This window comes from Rhea americana, unplaced genomic scaffold, assembly GCF_003343005.1.
Source record: "Rhea americana isolate MKP2758 unplaced genomic scaffold, rheAme1 scaffold_12, whole genome shotgun sequence".
Taxonomy (NCBI): domain Eukaryota; kingdom Metazoa; phylum Chordata; class Aves; order Rheiformes; family Rheidae; genus Rhea; species Rhea americana.
Window position 1 is genome coordinate 857,248 of NW_028185261.1, and position 19,970 is coordinate 877,217.

Here is a 19,970-nt window from a genome sequence, read left to right on the forward strand (position 1 = left end):
CTGACCTCAAATCATGCTTTGTTGGCAGTCAAAACAGGAAGGAGAGCCAGAAAATGACTTGCATCGTCAGGTTGTTGGAGTCCGAAGAGTTGTCAGGGACAGTGTGTCTGGTGACTCAGTGGATCTGTGCCAAGTTTCTGCAACGAGTGATTGGAATACAACCGTACTTGATGTGCGGTGTATTACTACGTTGTTGGACTCTGCTGGCAGGCCCCTGAGAACATTCTACTTCAGCTGGGAGTCCTCCAGCCCGCTCTCTGACGGAGAAAGCTGCTTGGGAAACGTCGCTGGCACCTGGGGAAGAGGCTGGAGGAGGTTCCAGCAGGGCCTAACCCGAGCAGCTCTGCTCAGAGCTGGCCTAGGGGCTCCCTGCCCCTCCACATGGGAGCTGCTTTTAAACTGAGGACCTGGTGCGTGGCTTGCACCTGAGCTGTGCTGGGCCATCCCTGGGCTGGGTTGCTCTGGATCCTGTTGCCTGTTCTGCAGTGGACTCTGACTTGCTGACTGAACTTCCTGTTTTGACCTTGGACCTGCCTCCTCATCACGGACTTGTCTGGGGAACTGCACTCTTGGCCAGACTGGGTTATTGTTGCAAGACCTGCACTGCTCATCTTGCTGAGGCACAGCAGGGCTGCACCCTTGCTGTGAGTCTGCTGCTCTGCTTGCCTCGTTGTGCTGCGTTCCTGCCTCCCTTGGCCTTGCAGGTTGTATGAACAGATTCCAGGAAAGAGTATTGACAACCCCCAAATTTATTTAATAAAATCAATGTTATGGTGGAGAGAAAAAAAAAACCCATAAAACAAGTAGATTCTGTCATTCAATGTCTAAGGGGAAGGAAAAACTAAACTGCAGCCCATGTATATACTGGGGGAATTTCTGCCCTATCAGGTTAGATCAGCAGTTGCCAAAATAGATGCAAGTTACCACAAGCAAAATTTCTCAGCACTGTCTTTATGCATTGATCTTATAKTTTTTCAGGCTACTGATCAGTTAATGTGCCACTGCAACAGCGTTGCCACCAAGAAGAAATGAAATTGTTGAAATAAATTTTAATATTAAATAGTTTTGTTATATTGACAACATGTCTCAGTGGRAAGGAATTTTCTGATCACATCTTTTTAAAGAGCCTTAAAATGTGTCAACTAATAGAAGCACATAAGTTATTAGAAAACAAAAAAAGATTCTATTAATACAGGCTTGGGGCTTCATTGTGCTGTTGCACTGGAAAACATGAATAACTGGGCCTACTTCCACTGTAAAATTTATATGCGAAAGAGTCAGACTATATGGTCATCAAATACTATCCATTGTATTTTCGTACTTCAGTGCTAAAGTAGCTTTTATTCTGTTATGTTTCTGTTACCATAGCATAGGGAATATGAGCTGTGAGAGAAGGATGAATCCCAGTGTGCTTCTGAATCGACATACAACATCAAACCTGATAATCATGGAATCTTGATTATGACATGTATTATGTATGCCAGAAAAAGCTTAGCTCTTTCTTGAGAAACTCTTCTTTCTCAAGTGATACTTCAGTTACTTAGGGAGTACAGATGAAAGCATGGATACTTCTGAATGAGCAACATCTTATCAGTGAACTGATGAGTTCATGAGTCACTGTAATGATGTAATTGGCTTGGGAAGATGGACGTGATGAATTTATTTGTGGTTTTTGATGGCACTGCTACTGTTATTTTCTAGTGAAATCTGTGCTGTTGGTGGTTCCTTGTGATTGTTTCTTTTATTACCTGTAACAGAAACACAAGGTTGATCTTATAAGGATGCTTACTTGAGATGTTGTAGGAGGTTGGGTTGCAAACAGCTCAGCATCCATTGGCACTCTAGAAACCTTTTGTTGAAGAACAGAGAAAGTAAAAAAAAAAAAAGAAGAGAAACACTTTAAGAAATAAATATTTTGCTTGCAGGGGATTTTTACATGATGTGAAAAGATGGCAGTGATTTTTAAAATGATGATCATTTCCGTAACATATCTCTGAAATAGTTTAATTTGGTCTGGATTCACTAAACATTTTTCATTCAAATTCATTAGTCAAACTATCTGAAGACCCACCTGTCATTCATGGTGAGGTAATGTCTCTCTTGCAAGAAAAGCAACTGTTTACATTGACAAGATAGGAAGAAAAATAGATGAGTGCTTTCCTTTCACAGCCTTGTAAGCCCATACATTTGCATAAAAATATTCCAGAGGAGACAGGAATTATGTAATATTACAGATACTAAGATTATATAGTTTACTCTTTAATATGATGGTAGTAAAATGTCTCTGCCTCTTCTCTATATGTTGTAGTGATGCATCTGTCTTCCTTTCTTTACAAATACGGCAGGCGAGAAGAGAGCTGTCCAACCAGTAGGATGAGAGTACATATAAACATGATTCACTATTATAAATTTAGGCTAAGAAATGAAAAAAGGAGCCAAATTATTATAACAAGAAAGTTCTGAAATATCATTCTATTGCACAAATAAAGAAAAAATTTCTTTCTTTTGAGATAGTGTGATTTAGTTATGAAAGGAATTGTATACTCTAATCCCTGAGCTAACTGCTGAGTGAACTCAGTATCCCAGGTAGTCTCTTCCAGTCTTACATTCCTAACTGGGCAACTAAATCAAGTAACACACACCACTCAGGAATCAAGTCAAAGTTGGTGATTGTGCTGATTTTCAAGGAAGCTAGATCATGTATTTATTGATGAATATCTAGAGAATTTGGGTAAGATGTTATCAAAAAAAWTAATGTAGGAATATTACAGGATTTTTTTCTCTCATTTTATCCCTTTCTCTCTTTGCAAATACTGTACCTCATTCTAAAGACTCAGGAGAGCCATTCCAAACTTACAAACAGCTACTGAGAGCTTGGCTGTATAGAAATCTCATAAAATCCCACAAGTCCTTTTGCAGTTTACCTCACTGTCCAAATCTACCTCATTGTCCAAATTTTGATAAATTATCTGAAATGTTTGTTACTTTAGTTAGTGAAGTAAGAATGTTGACTATTTTTGTTTTATGGTTTGTGGCTCACATAATGATAGGTGTTACATATTCTGATAATTTTTTTTCAGCTTGTGAGCAAGATTGCACCTTATTTTGATGGTGTCCATCAGCCTTACTGAAGTCCAGTGAAATTTTTGACAGTGGGATAGAGAGAACAAGGATTCTCGCTCCTAGTAGAGGTATGAGAAAAGCCAATTTGTGTTTAAGAATATTTAACATTACAATAAATTGCAAACATTACTCTGTTAACATTGCTATGTTTACCTTCAATGGAAAAAGAAATTGAGGATATAGATTCAAAAAAGGTCAGTCTTGTTCTTCCTTCTATCTTCAGCTGCACTTTCCTGCTTCCACCCTTACTTCCACGTAGCTGCTTGTGGTGGGACTGTGTGGTGAGCCAGTTTAGGCAGCTGATCCAGGTTTCTGTGTAGTGTATAAACCTGGCAGCCCAAACCCAGCTGAACTGAAACTGGCGTTGGAGGGGTTCTGAGCGTTGTCCTTCAAATGCTATGAGAAAATACACATACCTGGATCACATAGAGCAATTTTGATGCTATTGATTAATGCACTTCWTAATTTGTCACTCATATTCTGTGAAGGAACTCATTTAATCAGAGTGCTTCCCAGCACTCTGTCACTGGGTTAATGATCAAGTAACCCAGTAGTAAAAGTATAATTTTGCTAGTGATGATCCTTCTCATGTTCAATATTAGATACAGTTAATGTTTATGAATCAACAATTCATCACAGTGTTCCTGAGTAGGCTCCATTGATCAATTTGTAAGAGTAGCGATAATGATTTTACAGCATAATACTGAATGTGAGCATTATTTTCAAGTTCTGGTCTTACTGCAAATTACAGATATTTCTACTGAGATAGAATGTGCTTTTGACAAGCCTTCTTTAAAATGAATGGATTCCTACCGCATGATTACTCTGCAAATTACTCACATTCCTACCCATAATAAGAGTAGCTATGTTTAAAACTCAAGGGGAAAAAAAACTCAAGGGGAAAAAAAACTAAGGGAAAACTAAGGGAAAGACTTCCCTTAAAACTAAGGGAAGAGGTCTGCACATTATGTTTCAGGTGCAGGTCGATGACATCTTAAATCAACTATACTCAGGGCTGCTGCGATCGCACAGTTTGCTATGTCCTTGCACTGGTCTTTGTGAAATAGATGGTGAGGTTAGAAGCTGATCTGGCTGGCAATTAGCAACTGTAGTTTAACAACATATCTAAAATCAATCTACGCATTCTTATGCGTATGCACTTCCCTTGTGCCAGCTCCAGTGCTCTAAACTATTTCTAGCATAAAACTGTTTTCTTTTTTTAGTAGGTTAATTTTCAKCTGTTCTTTTCAAAGTTTGGTCAGTTTCCAGGGGAGAGACAAGTCAGTGTAAGAGAAAAGGAAGTACTCAGCAGGGGCAGAGGTATGCAAAGTTTTGAGCAAAGGCTTTGTAAGTAACTATTTTATCTCGCAAAGAGCAGCCTTGAGAAGTAACCGAGAGAAGTAAAATTAAATTTCATTTGAGAGTATTTCCTGACAAAGTTCTGCTTTGTGTATGTATGAGTTTTCTGAGTTTTGCACTTTAGAATACTATATCACTGTGGGGTTTTTGTCCTTTATTAAAAGGGAAATGTTGATACAAACTTGGTCAAGGACACAAGTAAGTATTCAGTAGTATTCAAGAATCTTTCAAAGTTCCCATCTTTTCCACATATAGAATCTTTAAAAATACACACAATAACACACATTACTCAACAAACAATGTAACAGTTACAAAACAAGCAGTCACTACTGATGCCAGAAAGTATCTGAGTTGTCATGCTTTGCTGTGGGCTGAGAATCTACATGTATTCCATTCTGTGTCTAAACTGATGCTTGGTAACATACTAACGCATGATGACATTATTGGGATTTTGAGCTCAAATGATTTACTGGATTCAACTGTAAATGATAGTAATCTGAAGAAATTTGTAGTGCTTTAAAAGAAGCACTCTTGAATGTCCTTGCAACTGAACAATACCAGGACAATTGCAGCTCTAATGTTGGCGACAAGAGAGCAGCTGAAACCCTGCAGGCTGTCCAGGTAGTCCAGAGCTAGTCAAAGTTGGAATGGATATAAAACAGGTGAAAGATGTCTCTAGAAAAGGCTAGAAGGCAGAGAGCATGGTCAGGAGGTGTTTGCATTTACGTTTATTTGCCTTTTTTTGGAATATTTTCCATTTAAATCACGGGTGATTTTGTAGTCTGACTTTGTTACTTCAGAATCCATGAGATGAAATACTTGGATGTAACAATGATCTCTATGTTAATATCACTGTGAATCTATATTTTAATAATTTATTAATTTATTCCAAGGTAGTCCAAGAAAATTCAAATTGCTAAAATCAATCAGCTTTGCCCTATGATAATCATTCTGTTAATCTGATTGAGAGATTGGGATTTGAAGGGAGTTAGGTTAGTTTACACAACCCAGGGATCTGGATCTATGTAAAATCGTAGTGTTTCATTAGATTAAGTATCTGGATTAATGATTGCATAAGAAGTAGCACAAACCCTCTAGTCACTCTGCTTTAAAATCCTACTACTGGAAAACAACAAAAACTCCAAGCACTTCTATGAGCTTGTAGTACAGTAATTTTTTTCAATATTTATTGTTGATACATTTTTTTTAAGCAGTCAGAGAATTTCTTCTTTGCACAAAACTTCTGCCTAGGTCAGATGAATATAACTCTTATTCTAATTGAAAGCAAAATTTTGTCACTTTACATGGAAGATTTTCAGGCTGTTGTGAAAATAACTGAGAATTTGCATAGCACTGGTCCTATCAATACTTTTTACGTTTTGATTGAGTTGCTTAAAACCCAAGAGTGATGCCAAGCAGTTTGTTTGTAAAGGTATTCTCAGTATAGTCTTTTAGCTGGCAGTTTAAATAACAGAGGATTTAAAAACAGTATTTTTCAAGTCCCCTCTCTAGTCTACAGTGTAAAATTGAAATAACTCTAATGAATACAATGGCCTTTTTCCAAGTTTCTGTCACTGTAGCTGATAACAGTCTGACCTTTCATTCTCATAATCTTTCCTGCCTCAGTGCAGAACACCTTGTTGTGCTCYGTGCTTGAATTTAAAAAAGGGTTGAGAAGTTCACATTAATGGTAGTGGTACTTAAGAAAGTAGAACAAAAAACTTTGTTTTGCCTTTTCTGCCATTCAAGCTTTTTAAAACTGGCAGTGTTATAAACCTTGAATAATGAGTACACGGGTTTATTGCAGTAACTGTCTAGTTTGAATGTGGGATCAGATTTCCAGGTATACCTTTTGAGTTGTGGATCTTCAGATGACTTGAAAAATCAAGTCCGCAATCCTACAACAGCAACGTTTTGTTTACAAAAGGAAGATGTAAGCCTGGTAGCTAGAAGCCCTTCTGCTGATGCTGTTAAGGAGCAAGGGTGTGAGCAGCTTAGAACCAGATTCACCTATGCCATGTTTGCTTTGGCYTGGATTGGGGCATCTTGGTTCAAAATCAGATCAGTGCTGATATTTCTGCCTACTAATGAAGGAAAACGAGAACTGCACCAAATATACTCTGAGAAGAGAGTCAGCCTGACCAGTAGCTTGTTTTATGCAAAGTTGGAATAGGAAGCCTAGAGAAGATTAGAGATAATTATGTGCTTGCTTCTACTTCCTGTTGGGAGTGCCTTCCTGACGGTAAGTACTCTGTTTGAAATATTATGTACTACTGACATTTTCTTGAAGATGCAACACACAGATTATATTGCTTTAAAGGAGCAGGCAGGCCTGAGCAGGATGGGCTGAAGATATGGAGTAGCAGCTTGCTTCTAGTATGCAGGTCTCCTAGAATTGGCCTCAGCCATTTCAGCTGAGATAGGTTACAGTTCCATAAAGTACATTCCTTCAGACACAAAATGGACCTGTCTGGAGCATAAGCCTGGGCAAAACAGAACAGTTCTGGGCGTGTTGAAGAGAAAGGGAAATAGCTAATATCTTTTCAAGGCTCTCTGAGGCAAGAGTGAAGGCAAGGCTTTTTCTAAGACACCTAGTTGGATTAGGATCTTTCCTAGATTGAAAGCATACTACTTTCTTTAACAAGGTGAGGTGRTTTCATCTGCTACTGTTTGCTATTTATTGATAAAGGAGGTGATGGTGTGTACTTTCTCAGAGTAGAAAATGAAAGTGCGTCTCTTGGAAACTTGTTTCTTGGTTGTAGCAGGTAGACAGCTAAGCATTTGGGAGAAGTTTTTCATAAATAAATGTTTCTTTGCTTCATTGAACTTACTAGATTAGGAAATTTTCTAACACCAGTGCGTGGTAAAAAAAAAAAAAAAAGAAAGCTACACTTTCCCTCAGTAACAATCTGGGAAAGAGGTCCTGTTAGAGTAATCTCTTTACAGATGCTAGTAGTGTGTGTAATTATGACATTTATAGTATGCAGTAAGTAATAAATGATAATTAATTTATCTCCCAAGTATTGGAGACTATTTTAATTTGCCCACACAACATAGGTTAAACAGGGGACAATGGTGAATTGATCTGCCATGTTCTCACTGTTCCTGTCAAAGGCAGCGTCATAATTTAGCAGTGCTTGGCCTATTGACAAGTGAATTGCACAAGACAGTGCCGCTTCCTTTTCAAGCTTTGTGTTTTGTAGTCTGCAAGTCACATCAAAGTCCTCTTAATGATGGTGTTCAAAACTCAAACGAYAGTTCTGTATTTGAAGGGAGAAAGTAAGATTAAGATATTGACATCTCAAAAGAAAAAGCTCTCTCTCTGAAACTTGCAGTGACAGTCAGCCTTCAAGAATTATTGAGGTATATTCCCAGTAAAAAACCAAACACACCCAAGACCCTGAATAGCAGTATCATAGGTGTGCCTGACTTATTGGTAAATAGACTTGAGGTGAAAAGTTTGTCACAATTATTAAAGAAGTTATACTGCATTCAACACAATTAACCAGCAGAACATACAGGTTTGACAAATACTTTCTGAAAAATCCTCTCTTTAAAATAAACAAAAAGAAAGTAGCCAGACTTGTAACTATCAGATTTACTTGATTAGTAAGCAGTTACTGCAGAAATTACATCAAAATATTTGATTAAAAATTACATTAGCTAGAAGAAAATCACGATCATTTTAAAAATCAGATGATCATATTTTTTTCTTCCTTTTGCAGTTTACTTAGCTTTTCTCTGAAATATTTAATCAACATCTCTTTTCAATCTTCCATTAAATAAGTCCATTAAATACAATCTTACATGGATCATCTGCTGCTGATATGTAACCACTTCTGGACTGGAGTGCAGCAGCTCCTTAACAGTACACGGAATGGTTTAAACATTTTTAGGATGAGAAATGAAGACTGTCCCATTCAGTTATTGGGCATGTACTTGCACTCGTTTACTGTATCTTTACACTGAGTGTTTCTAGGAGACTTTGCCTTGAATACTTTGAACCAAATGCTTAAAAAACCTCTTGTACACTGTATGCTCCCTCTTTTAGTCTATACCTTTATTTTTGTAATAGAAGAGCTAACACTGTGTGCGTGACTGCTGTTTGGCTATCCAGAGCTGTGATTTCTCCTTTGAGGCTTCTGCAGGAGACATGCTTAAGCTAGTTTTCCAGTCTTGCTGGAACTGGATTTACTTAGATTTTCATGTCTCACAAATAAACATCAAAAGCCTCTGATGAGCATGTTCTTTCATCTTCATTACTTTCATGAAAGTGGCTGGATATTTTATGTCTCATGTTGTAATGCACATAAAGCCTTTTTATTTGGGGAAAAAAATTAAATATAGATAATTTAAGTGAACAACGTCATCTCTGAAACAGATTTTGTCCAGAACATTAGAATTAACACTTTCTGAAGTGTCATAGAGTTTTGAATGCCTGTATTTGAAAAGGAACATAGTTTTTGTGACCAGAAATTTTTGGTATAATGCCTTATTGCAGACAATATGAGTGTGATATTACTAAGATGAATGTCCTGTCTCAGGGATTTGCTTGGATCACTAGAGACTTAAATAGGAAGGACAAGATGAAGCAATAGCTTTCACGGAAGACAGTACTTAGACTCAAATCCTTATGTAGGAATCAGTATGTGCAGAGGATAGGATTAGAGTTCAAATGGATATAATGAACCCAGGCTTATATAGGACGCACATAGTCAAGGCATTCAAAATAATTTAGTAGAAATTTTCCATTTATAGGAATTGTATTTGGGGAAAGGAATTCAGATAAGTCAATTTTGCTTATTTAGTTTCAGTAATCAATTTATTCAACGTGCTCTTACCAAGCAATTCATGTCCAAAATTAGGCCATTTACAATTTGAAATTTTAGATTATACATGATGATGTAGTGTTTTATTTTACTGCAATATTTTCATGTTGTCAACTGTGGGCCAGGTCCACTGACTTCAGTTTGCTTATGCACAAAGTTTGGACAATTCCTACCAGAGAAATATTTCAGACTCTAATCAGAAATTGAAATCACAGATGTTTTATCGACTTTTTKGGGAAGGAGTGAAGGACGGTGTACAAATGGTTTCAGATAATTTAATTTAAACTAGAAAAACAACTGCCAGAATCGTAAGTTTGGTTTGGCAGGGGACTCTTTGCAGCCTTGATGTTTTAGATCACTAGTTATTAAAAGCTCAAGATCTTAGTGGAATATTGGACAGTTTCATTCACACCAGAAATTTTAAAATAAAGAGGTTTTTTTGTTCTCATGTATTAGGAAAATGGATTTATTTTTAACTTGCAATCACATTTGATATTTTTAAGTGTAGCAAAAATAATTATAATTTTATAATTACTATATATAGAAATACTATAACATAAATATTATAAAAAGTATTTTATAATATTTATATATAAAGTTATATTTATGATTTGCATCTCATTTGCTTAAATGAATAGAAGTCCTCAAATCCAAATTTTGCTGCCTTTCTCTTTGTAAGTAATTTGAATCTTTAGCTGGTAAAGAACTATTTGGGTGAATGTATCCTTCATATTGGGATTAAAAAGAACACAGTCTTGAAAGCCTTTCTGCTGGAGGATTCCCATTACTTTTAGCAGAGCTTTTGGAAATATATATCTCATTACTATAAAGATAAATGTATACACATATGTATATACGGACTCAAAAAAGGACTCTGTAGTTAAAAAAAAAAAATAAATAAATTCCAAGTTAATGTAATTCCTAGGAGAGAGTGAAGTAGAGAAAGATAGAATATTGAATATATATGCAGAAGAGCATCTCAGTAAACTGTTTTCTTTGTATCCAAATAAGCTTGGCTGTCCTCTAATTCTGTGGCAAAGCATCAAAAAAGAAACCAGGAGCTAGTTTTGCTTCGGGTGCTTTCGTTTTCCTTAAAATAATTGTATATCTTAAGAATCATTAGTAAAAATCAAATAATAGTGTAAAACATGGGCAAGAGATGAATTAGCAAGGGCTAATTATGGAAAACAGTTTGGAGGTTGAGAACTGTGTATTAAAATCATACATTAAGAAGAGATTAAGAGACTCTCTAGAAACCAGAACAGAGATGATTATGCAGTACAGGTGTTGTTTTTGTTTGTAAAATAGCTTCCCTACTTAAACTGTTCTGGATTCTTGTGAGTTTTCAGGTATACAGAGAATCTGTAGAAAGGTGCTTACAAGTTTGAACAAGCTCTTGTGTTGAGACCCATACTGGTTTAGGAATGAAATTTGGACTTGCTAGTATTCTGTTGATATGTTATGCATAAACAGCATAACTAATGCAAGCTGTTTGGAAAATAATTGTATGGGTAGTGGAATCCATTGGATGAATTGGTGCTCTGTGTAGGTGACAAGGTCAAATGAGAAACTCATTTCAGAATGAAAGATCTAAGTGATAAGAAGTGTTACAATGAATAGCTGTTCCTAGGATAAAAATCTGGAAGTTACATATGAGAAAAAGCTTGCCTTTTTAGTGGACTAACATTGTTTAAAATATTAAAGAATTAGATGTTAAAGAAGAAAGTCAAGTGATACTAAACTCCTTAGAAAAACCTAAGGAGAACTGGAAGAATTCTAAACAGTTTAATACCTTAATAAATGCTACTCTTAGTCCACTTCTAGACTGCTGTGCACTGATAAAGTTTTCTCTCAGACTTGATGACCTCTGAAGATGTCAGATCCTCTTTTGAAAAGAATTTTTAAATCCTCATGAATAACTCAATAGTTTTGTAAAGTGTACACAAGTCATTAAAACCCAAACTGAAATAAATTAAAACAGTAATAGAAATGAAACAGAAAAGAAGGCAGTTTCCACATCACATGTAATGAATCAGATCTAAATATGCATCTAAGATCACTGCAGTTCACTGTCTTCTTTCAGGCAAGACTCRATTCCAGTACCATGCAGAATCTCTTACTATTGATGTTGATAATGCATTCAATTTTATTCAAGCTGTTTTTAGATTTTCAAAACTGAATGTACTTTTTATTTGACAAGGTGGAGCACGTAGCTGTATCACGCAGTCACTGGTGAAGAAAGCWGAAGATTTGACAATAGTGGATGATTTGGCTTCTAGCCCTTGCAAAGCTGTGAGAGTGTTTCATATTTTGATGCTGAGGAGAAAGTTAAGGATATTGGTAGTAAAGATTTTCTCCACTTGTGTGTAGGTGGGAAAATGTTTGGGGGAGTGGTGGAGGGAGAGGATTTGTAATGTGCAGCCTCTTCCCAGCAGAGCTTCTAATAACAGGTTGTGCCTTCCATTCTGCATAAACACAAAGCGAAACAACAATGAGGAAATACTTGCTAGATAATTGGCAAGATAGTTAACAGTGTTGACATTAGTTATGTTTCTGATCTACTTCCTCATTGGTACTATGTGGTTGATGTGTGGGAGAATTGATTTAAAATTGTGTTAGTAAGAACTGGAAGAATAATTGAATGAGAAATCCAGAATTACAAGGATTATTGCCTGTTTTTAATTTAATCTTGTTACAGAAAAAGGACCAATGGTTGGTGGAGATGTAATGTTTGAAAAACTGATCATATTTAGGTTGCACACAGTTAGTGGGAAAAAAGTAATGCCACAGAAAGTGTCAGTTTAAAAAAGCTACTTTTTTTTTAATAGACTCTAATTTTATAAATGCTAGCATTTTTKGTCATAGTGTACAGTAGAATAAGGAGATCCAAATCTCATCCTTCAAGGTATAAGCACATCATTCACAGGTGTCAGGAAGGAATCATTTTGTCTCCTTCGGCACAGATGTGTGCAAATACAACACTAAATTGCACATCTGGCGCTACTGAAATCTTCCATCTGCTCCTATASCACTGACTGTTGGTCAGAGCAGAAATCAGAATGTCAGATACTTGGATCAAATGTGAAAGATCTTATGCTCCAGCATCAAATGTTCCTTTTAAGAAGACAGCAACAGCAGGAAATTGGAGACTATGACAGCCCTAAACAGTGTCTTGTGCCATATCTAACTTCTGCTGGCTGTTAAGTAATAGAAATAAAACAGTTTCACAAATGCCAGTGTGAAAGACCTGATTTGTCTTTTTGCACGAAAAAGATCGTCAGTTGGCAATGCTAATATATGGTGGTTATAATCAGTTTTGAGTTCTAGTATGCTAACTAGACTGATTAAAAATAACAGGATTCAACTGAAGTTCTTTGCATTTGAACATCAGKKTTTTTTTATTATTTTTCATTTTTCCTGAAGCATTTGCTACAGTTTTTATTAAAAGAGACATTAAAAGGGACTTCCGCTTMGGTGTTAGTATCCATTTTTAAAGACCTTCTAACTAGTTGTTCTTTAAAAATAAGACCTTACTATATAGCAGGGGTTTATCACATCTCTCAATTTCTGATTAACAGAATAGGCAGTCATCTTGAAATAGTACTTACCTTATGCATTGAAAAATGATGCAGCATTTCCTTCTGTAATTCTTAATAGATTGTTTCTCATCAGAAAGAATGCAGTGTATGTTTGAATCAAATCATTCTTACTGCTTCTGGAACAGCCTGTGTATGATTAAATAGTGGGCTAAATATTGCTGGTAAGCTTAATGACTGAGTTGACTAGGATGAGGATATTTTTGTTTCTTCCTTGTGTTACTGTCATTTTATGTTAAACTGTGTTTAGTCCTTATTTTAAAGATATCAGGAAGACTTCCTGCTTGACTTTGGTCCTGTTGCTTCATGTATTTGTTTACTGATTGTTTTACTGTGAAATAAAACTTCACTTCTGAGAAGTTTTAAAAATCATCATCCAGCTCTGCATCGGTATGAAGTAATCTCTATTTCCTGGCTTAAATTATTGCATAGTACTGCTGCTCACAGTAGAACAGCTGCAACATCCTGATTGAAAACTTTGCGTTTTGCCTGAGGAGGTAAGATGGAGAAATAATTGGGCCTACATTCTGTCCTTGAGCAGACTGCAGTCTCTACAGGTTTATGCATAAAAGCCATCTCCAAGCATCAAGGATTATTAACTTGAGGAAATTTCCTGGATTACCCAGCCAGGTTTAGTATTTATTATGAAAGGCTTTTACTATGCAGAAGCTGTATCCATGAAGCTGCTTTCCTGCAAATAAAGAATTGATAAAAGATCAYGCTGCCACTCCTCATTGCATAGGTGCGAGGAAAAAAACATTTCTCATTATTTTGTCTGGGACACGAATGACATTGTTGATTTTTAATTCTGTGAGGTGAGGAGCATTCTGGCTGCTGTCTCAGAAAGTGTATACACATACCTCAGGAATGAATAGAAATGTGTATCATGGAATATCTTGCCAGCCTGTGCTAACTTGGATCCTTTCTCTAACTACTACTTCCAAGGCTGCTGCTCTCACTTTAACTCCCTGCGGTTTTCAGGGTGCAAAATAAACAGTCACTTACTTTGGTTGCTGTTAGTTATTGGTTTGTTGATTATTTTGGCAGGAATGCTTGCACAGCTGCTTCTCTTCCTTCTATAAAATATCCTTGTGGACAAAAGTCTTAGTTCTGATGACAGTGAAAATATTTTCAACTTGTACTGGAGCCAAGTGGGAACTCCTAAGATTACTCCACTAGTGTCTTTTAGTCTATGGAATTTAAATATGGCCACTGCAAAAGTGTTCATTTACAATCTGATGAACAATGTTTTTGKTTTTTTAATATTGAGTTTATAATGCAGCATCATTTTGCTTCTCTTTTATTCTGATCGCATTGCTACAGCTCATAATATATGAACTCTACAAAAAATAATTTCAGCTAGTTATGCCTCATTAGCACAGTAAAAGCAATCACAGGCTGCCAATATGAATGAGAATGAAGCAGGAGATATCTGGCAACTGGAAGCATTGATTCATATCTCAGATGAGGTAAAAGATGACGTAGATGAGGACAGTCAAGCAGTGGAACAGGTTGTACAAGGAGATTGTGCAGTCCCCATCCTTGGAGGTTTTCAAGACCTGACTGGATAAAACTGAGTAACTTGGTCTAGTCTCATAGCTGGTCCCGCTTTGAGCRGGAAGTTTGACAAGACACCTCTTGAGGTGGGTTCCTTCCAACTTGAATCTTCCTATTATCTGAATCTGTGAGTTCAAGGAAAGCTTGCAGGTATCTAGCATCTTACAAGGCCCGTAAAACTGCTGCAACCTGGCCTGATATTTACCTGCAACATTCTTCTTGCATTGCTTGCCTTTCTTTCCAGTTAGACTGCTCATGTCATCCCACACCTGCATCTGTATGGGATACTACCTAAAACCCACTTTCTGCATCTACTGATCTGTCCAGACTCCACTCAAAGACTGCTGACCAGTTCTCCCTAAGGCTGCAACAGAATATCTATTTGATTTCCACAGTTATACTGGGGACCAGAGGGGGCAAGGACAGTGTGTAACATATTCATTGTACTTGCAGGAAGTCTTTCCTTAGTTCCAAAAGTGTGCTTTGCTGCTGAATTTCCTTACCTCTTTCATTTTGATAATAGTACTGTATGTTAACCTGTTTTCTCACTTTTTGTGCTTTTATCACACTATTTTCCATATGATAACCTTTTTGACCTGGCCATTCAAGCCACTTCCCATCCTCTTACTCTACCCTTCTTTAAAGCTCGTTTTTTCTGTTACAGCTATAAGAAATAAATCATAGTTTGCATTTTAGATTTTGCCTGTATTAACTAACTTCATTCCTCTCTTCTTACTCCCTTCAGTAGGTATGCATTTCTTGCTCTTTTGCTGCACAGTTATTTCTATAACTGCTGAATTTCATCCCACAATTGTAGTGCAGTTTGGCCAACAAAACACTGTTTCACATCAGAAAGCATGTAACAAACGTTCTGGGGAAGATGTGCAGTATAATCTGGTTTACCTTATTTAGGCATCCAGTGAACTAATCCTGCCAAAGAAAGTGCCTTCATTACTTACCATCAGKGGAGGGAAGGCTTTGAAGACCTTCAAGGAAGGTGATGTCAGTCTAAACTTCAGCACCTCCCCACTAACTATATGAAGAACTTTTTTACTTAGGAAAACTGTACTAAGGTTAGACACACTGAGTATTAGCTATAGTCTGCAATTTATAATGGGACATGTTTAGTGCTGTTAGTTATTATATATGTAACGGCGGTGGAGTTACCGAGGTATCTGGTATTACTAAACAAGGAGCTTAGGATAAGTATAGCAGTATCCTGGATCCTTAGATTTGTCCAACCGCTTTGTGCTTTGAGGAGCACTCTGTACTGTGGACAGTATAAAACCAGTATGTTTTAAGTGTTAACAGTGTGACTTTTCCTCCCAAAGAACAAATCATGACATGTGAATCCTGCAACCTGCCCACTGTTTCCACTGGGATTTTTAAAAGTGCTTAGCATCAGTTAGCACCTGCTCCAGAGGAACCTGCCTGGTACCACTGAAGGAGAGGCTTAGCTGAGTTTTAGTAATTTTGAATTTCTCATTTGTAGCACAGTAGATTTGTAAAGTGAACTATAGATTTGTTGTAGGCAAACAATTATTAACAAATAGCCAAACAGTTCTGAAAACCTAATCTGACCCTTAATTAAAAGAGGTTCCATTAAGTGCTAATATGCCAAGTGGACAAGAGAATTAGCCCAGAAACCTGACCTCATTTTTATGATCTCCCTGATTTATAATGTCACAACTAATAGAGTACTGGGTGCTAAGCCTCAGCTGTTGTTCCATTCAGTTAATGCAGTGTCACCAGCTTAAAATGGCCATTGTTGTGGTATCACTCTGGGTACAATAACATCACTGTTCCCTGTCTCCTTCTGCTCGGTGGCCTCTCTGTAGATTTAAGCTTCATACAGTATGCATGCAGTGAAACTAATAATAGTATTCTTGGAATGCTGCCTTTCTTTTCAGGCTCAAAATAGTTGACCAACATTCATGAATTTAACCTATTAGTAACCCATTAATTATAACACAAATAATAATTCCCAATTTATAGATGTAGAAATTGGATGATACAAAACTAAACATGACTATATATGGCAGTAGTATGAATTTGCTGTGCAGGGCACTATTCATCCACAAATTTTAAAAGGCTTCAAAAAATCTCTCTTTTTCACAGCACAGGAAACTAAGGCAAGATATGCATTTGTTTAGGAATGCACGAAAGACTTGTGGTAGAACCAAAGCTAGTCTCTGACCAGTGGATTGTCACTCTAGAAGCGTCAAGCTGCTGATAAGGCATCAAGGAAAATGTGATACGATATCGATCACATTTGGACATGATATTGGAGTTCATAGCATGTGCAGGATGAGTTCAGGATCAGCTCTACATGTGCAGAGTGAAGCTTGACATGGACTAACCATCTGAGCACATRCCTACTTTCTAGACAAGCTTTGTAGCTTCCACCAGTCTCAGTGCTGCCCTAACTAGCCTGGTGTTAGTGACTGCAGTACAGGTGCACCATGTATCTGTGAGAAAGACTGGATGAATCCGAAGCTGCTAATTAGCAAGCTGCTATACCTTTCCATTCTRGTAATATTAAGGAGAGGGAATCAATACTGTCCCAGTCTAATGTTCGATTAAGACACTCAAGCTAGCAAAAAGCATTATTTCTTTTCATATTCAAATGGGAATATTCAGATGTAATGTCACTTTTTACAACTTCCTGAGCAATATTATACATGGTGTTCTCAAACTAATGACTGTGTGCTATCATTCAGAGATACAGTCCATGTTTTGTTTCAGAGTAACTTATTTTGTTTTGTTAAATAAAATATTAGTACAGTTTCTTAGAAGATTATTATTTAAGAAAAAGAAAAATTCAAAATTGTTGCAACTTGCAATTTTCTTTAAGACAATTTGTGAGCATACTTGATATTGCTTATTCTTGTTCTTTCTGTTTGAAAATGGGCTGAAAAATCCCAGTTTTCTTTATGATTGTCTAATAATGCACACTTCCATGTTTCCTACTTTGCAGAGATGGTAAATTATTTTACACAGTTGCCAAAAACTGAAAAAGTATTAGGTTATTAAAGCAAATTTTGTCTAAGCATTTAATTTTAGTCTTGCAACAGTTCTCCTTTCTGGTCAGGTTGAAAAAAAATAGTTTCCTCACTGCTTAACAGTTATAGGAGAAGCAGAAGTGGATCAAGAATCATTTGATTAGTATGACATCTGGTATTTCATGTATTAATACACATTGTCTTCTTTTGTTTTGTTGTATTAGATGATAATAACTTACTAGCTGAGTGGCATTACCTGACCAAACACAGCAAATATTAATTGGCAACAAACTGTTCATATACTATTCAAAAATATTTTTTAAAGAATTTGAATAGTTTATGAACACATTTGACTTATGGATGGATTTTCTTAATTGAGTTTTCTTCTCTTATTCAGTGTTACCAAATTAGGTCAAGTTGTTTGATTTCATAGATAGTTGCATATGTAAAGCCTGATACACAAAACTGTTAAATAGACTCCTAGAAAGGACAGGCTTATGAAGCTGACAGAAATTATAATTGACTTAAGGCAGCCATAGGATGAAAATGGCCTAGCTAACACTGTTTTGTTTTCCTGAATAACCTTAGCCTCGAATAGAGGAATCATTAGGGAAAGTATGTAATCAGAATTTAACTAGTCTAGAATACTGGTCCAGTTCTGACTAGATAAGCACAGAGCTGCCTAAGCTGTATTAGGCTTTTGACATTAGAGGAAGCAATAAAGGCATCTTATGGTTACTAGTGAATCTTTTGTATTTTAATAATATAAAATTCTAATGAACACCAGGCATCAGCAATGTGCTATGATGCTAAGACACCGATCAAAAGTAGATCTTAAAAATGGTCCTAGGTGCCTAGGTATTGCTTATTCTTGTACTTTCTGGTTTGAAAATGGGCTGAAAAAATCCTAGTTTTCTTTATGATTGACTAATAATGCACACTTCCATGCTAAGCTCCTACGTCCTAGGTCCCAGCGAGTTATTCATTCTATATGTATTTGGCACTCTTTTATAACTTACCAGCTATTTTTTGTATTTAAAAAGATGTATTAGGTGTATGTGTAGCCATGCTATAAAAGACTGTCCATTCCAACACCATTTACAGTCCAGCAATCAGTTGAGCTTATGGTTAACTTCAGCTGATAAACAGCCACGCATGCAAGTCAACTAGATGCCCTCCTAGGCTTTGTTGTAAATTCGGCCTTTCATCTTCAAAATGTTTTCCAAACATATATTAATTAATCTTTGTAATGCTCTGTGAGACTGGTAGATAAATATCACCCTGCTTATGAGAAACTGAGATGGAAAGGTAGAGTCATTTGTTTGCGGCTGCATGGTGAGTCAATGACAAATCTAAGATCAGAGTCCAGAAGTGGCTGGCACCCAGCCCATTGGTCAGCCACTGGATCCAATCTCTTGGGATCAAGATCTCTTCCTTGATCCTCTCTTCTCATGTGTCAAAGCCTCATTTTTTTTTCTTGCTTTCTTCACATTTGCCTTCTAATTTCTCTAGACTCTATTGGAGATCAGATCATGTCCACATTAGCAGGTAGTCTTGAATTTTCTTTTCTTTTCCCCACTCCMTCCTACCTAAGTAAATGTTCACCCTCATTGTTCTCTTAAGTCCTGTCTTTGGCTTGTGTGTTTGAGTCGTAGTAATAAACCTAGCTGAATGTATCTTGTGTTTGTTAATTTGATATATTGGAGCATGATTATATAAACTTACTAATGAAATGGCAGTACCTAACAAAACTGGATGAAGAGAATGAATCCAATGTCTTGAGTTAGTTAATAAAATGTTTTTCTAATAACTTTCTTTAAACCTCCAAGTCTAGGCATCTATACAAAAYGTTAAGCAACTGAATCTATTTAAATCCAAATAAGGATTCCCACAGCCCATTTCCATCTATTTAATTATCTAATGAATAATAGTTATGAAGACAGGCAAGTTCCCCTGGCCAGCTTGTGATGATTCTCTCCATCCTGCTAAGGAGCTCCTTCAGTTACCACCACAATATACTATTCCCTGAAACAGCATAATCTCTGATACAATCCTATGTGTTTGAAGGCAAGCTCATGTCTGCAGAGTCCTTTTTTCTCCAGTTTGTCTTCTAAAAATCAACAAGGACAAGTTCCCCACTATGACTGTATCTTGCAGGAAGCTATGTAAATCCAAACTCAAGCCATCTGAATTGTGACCTAAGTGATAGTGGTTTGATTAGCTAGCTATAGGCCTTTCTAGTGGAAAATCCTGGACAAAAAGATTCAAATAGAATTTGGGAAAGCTGAATGTGACTCTCAGTCTTCTTGAATCTTGGCTCTCCCATAGTATAGCTGTAATAACTACTGAAGTGCTGCTGTGAATCTCAGCATAGAAATATTAGCAAAGTACTCTGAAGCTCTTGAATACATACAAAAGCAAAACATASCACGTTAATAAACATGATATCCTGAAGATTTAGCGTTTCTCTGACAGCCTCCATAAGGTTTGTAGAGAATAAGGAT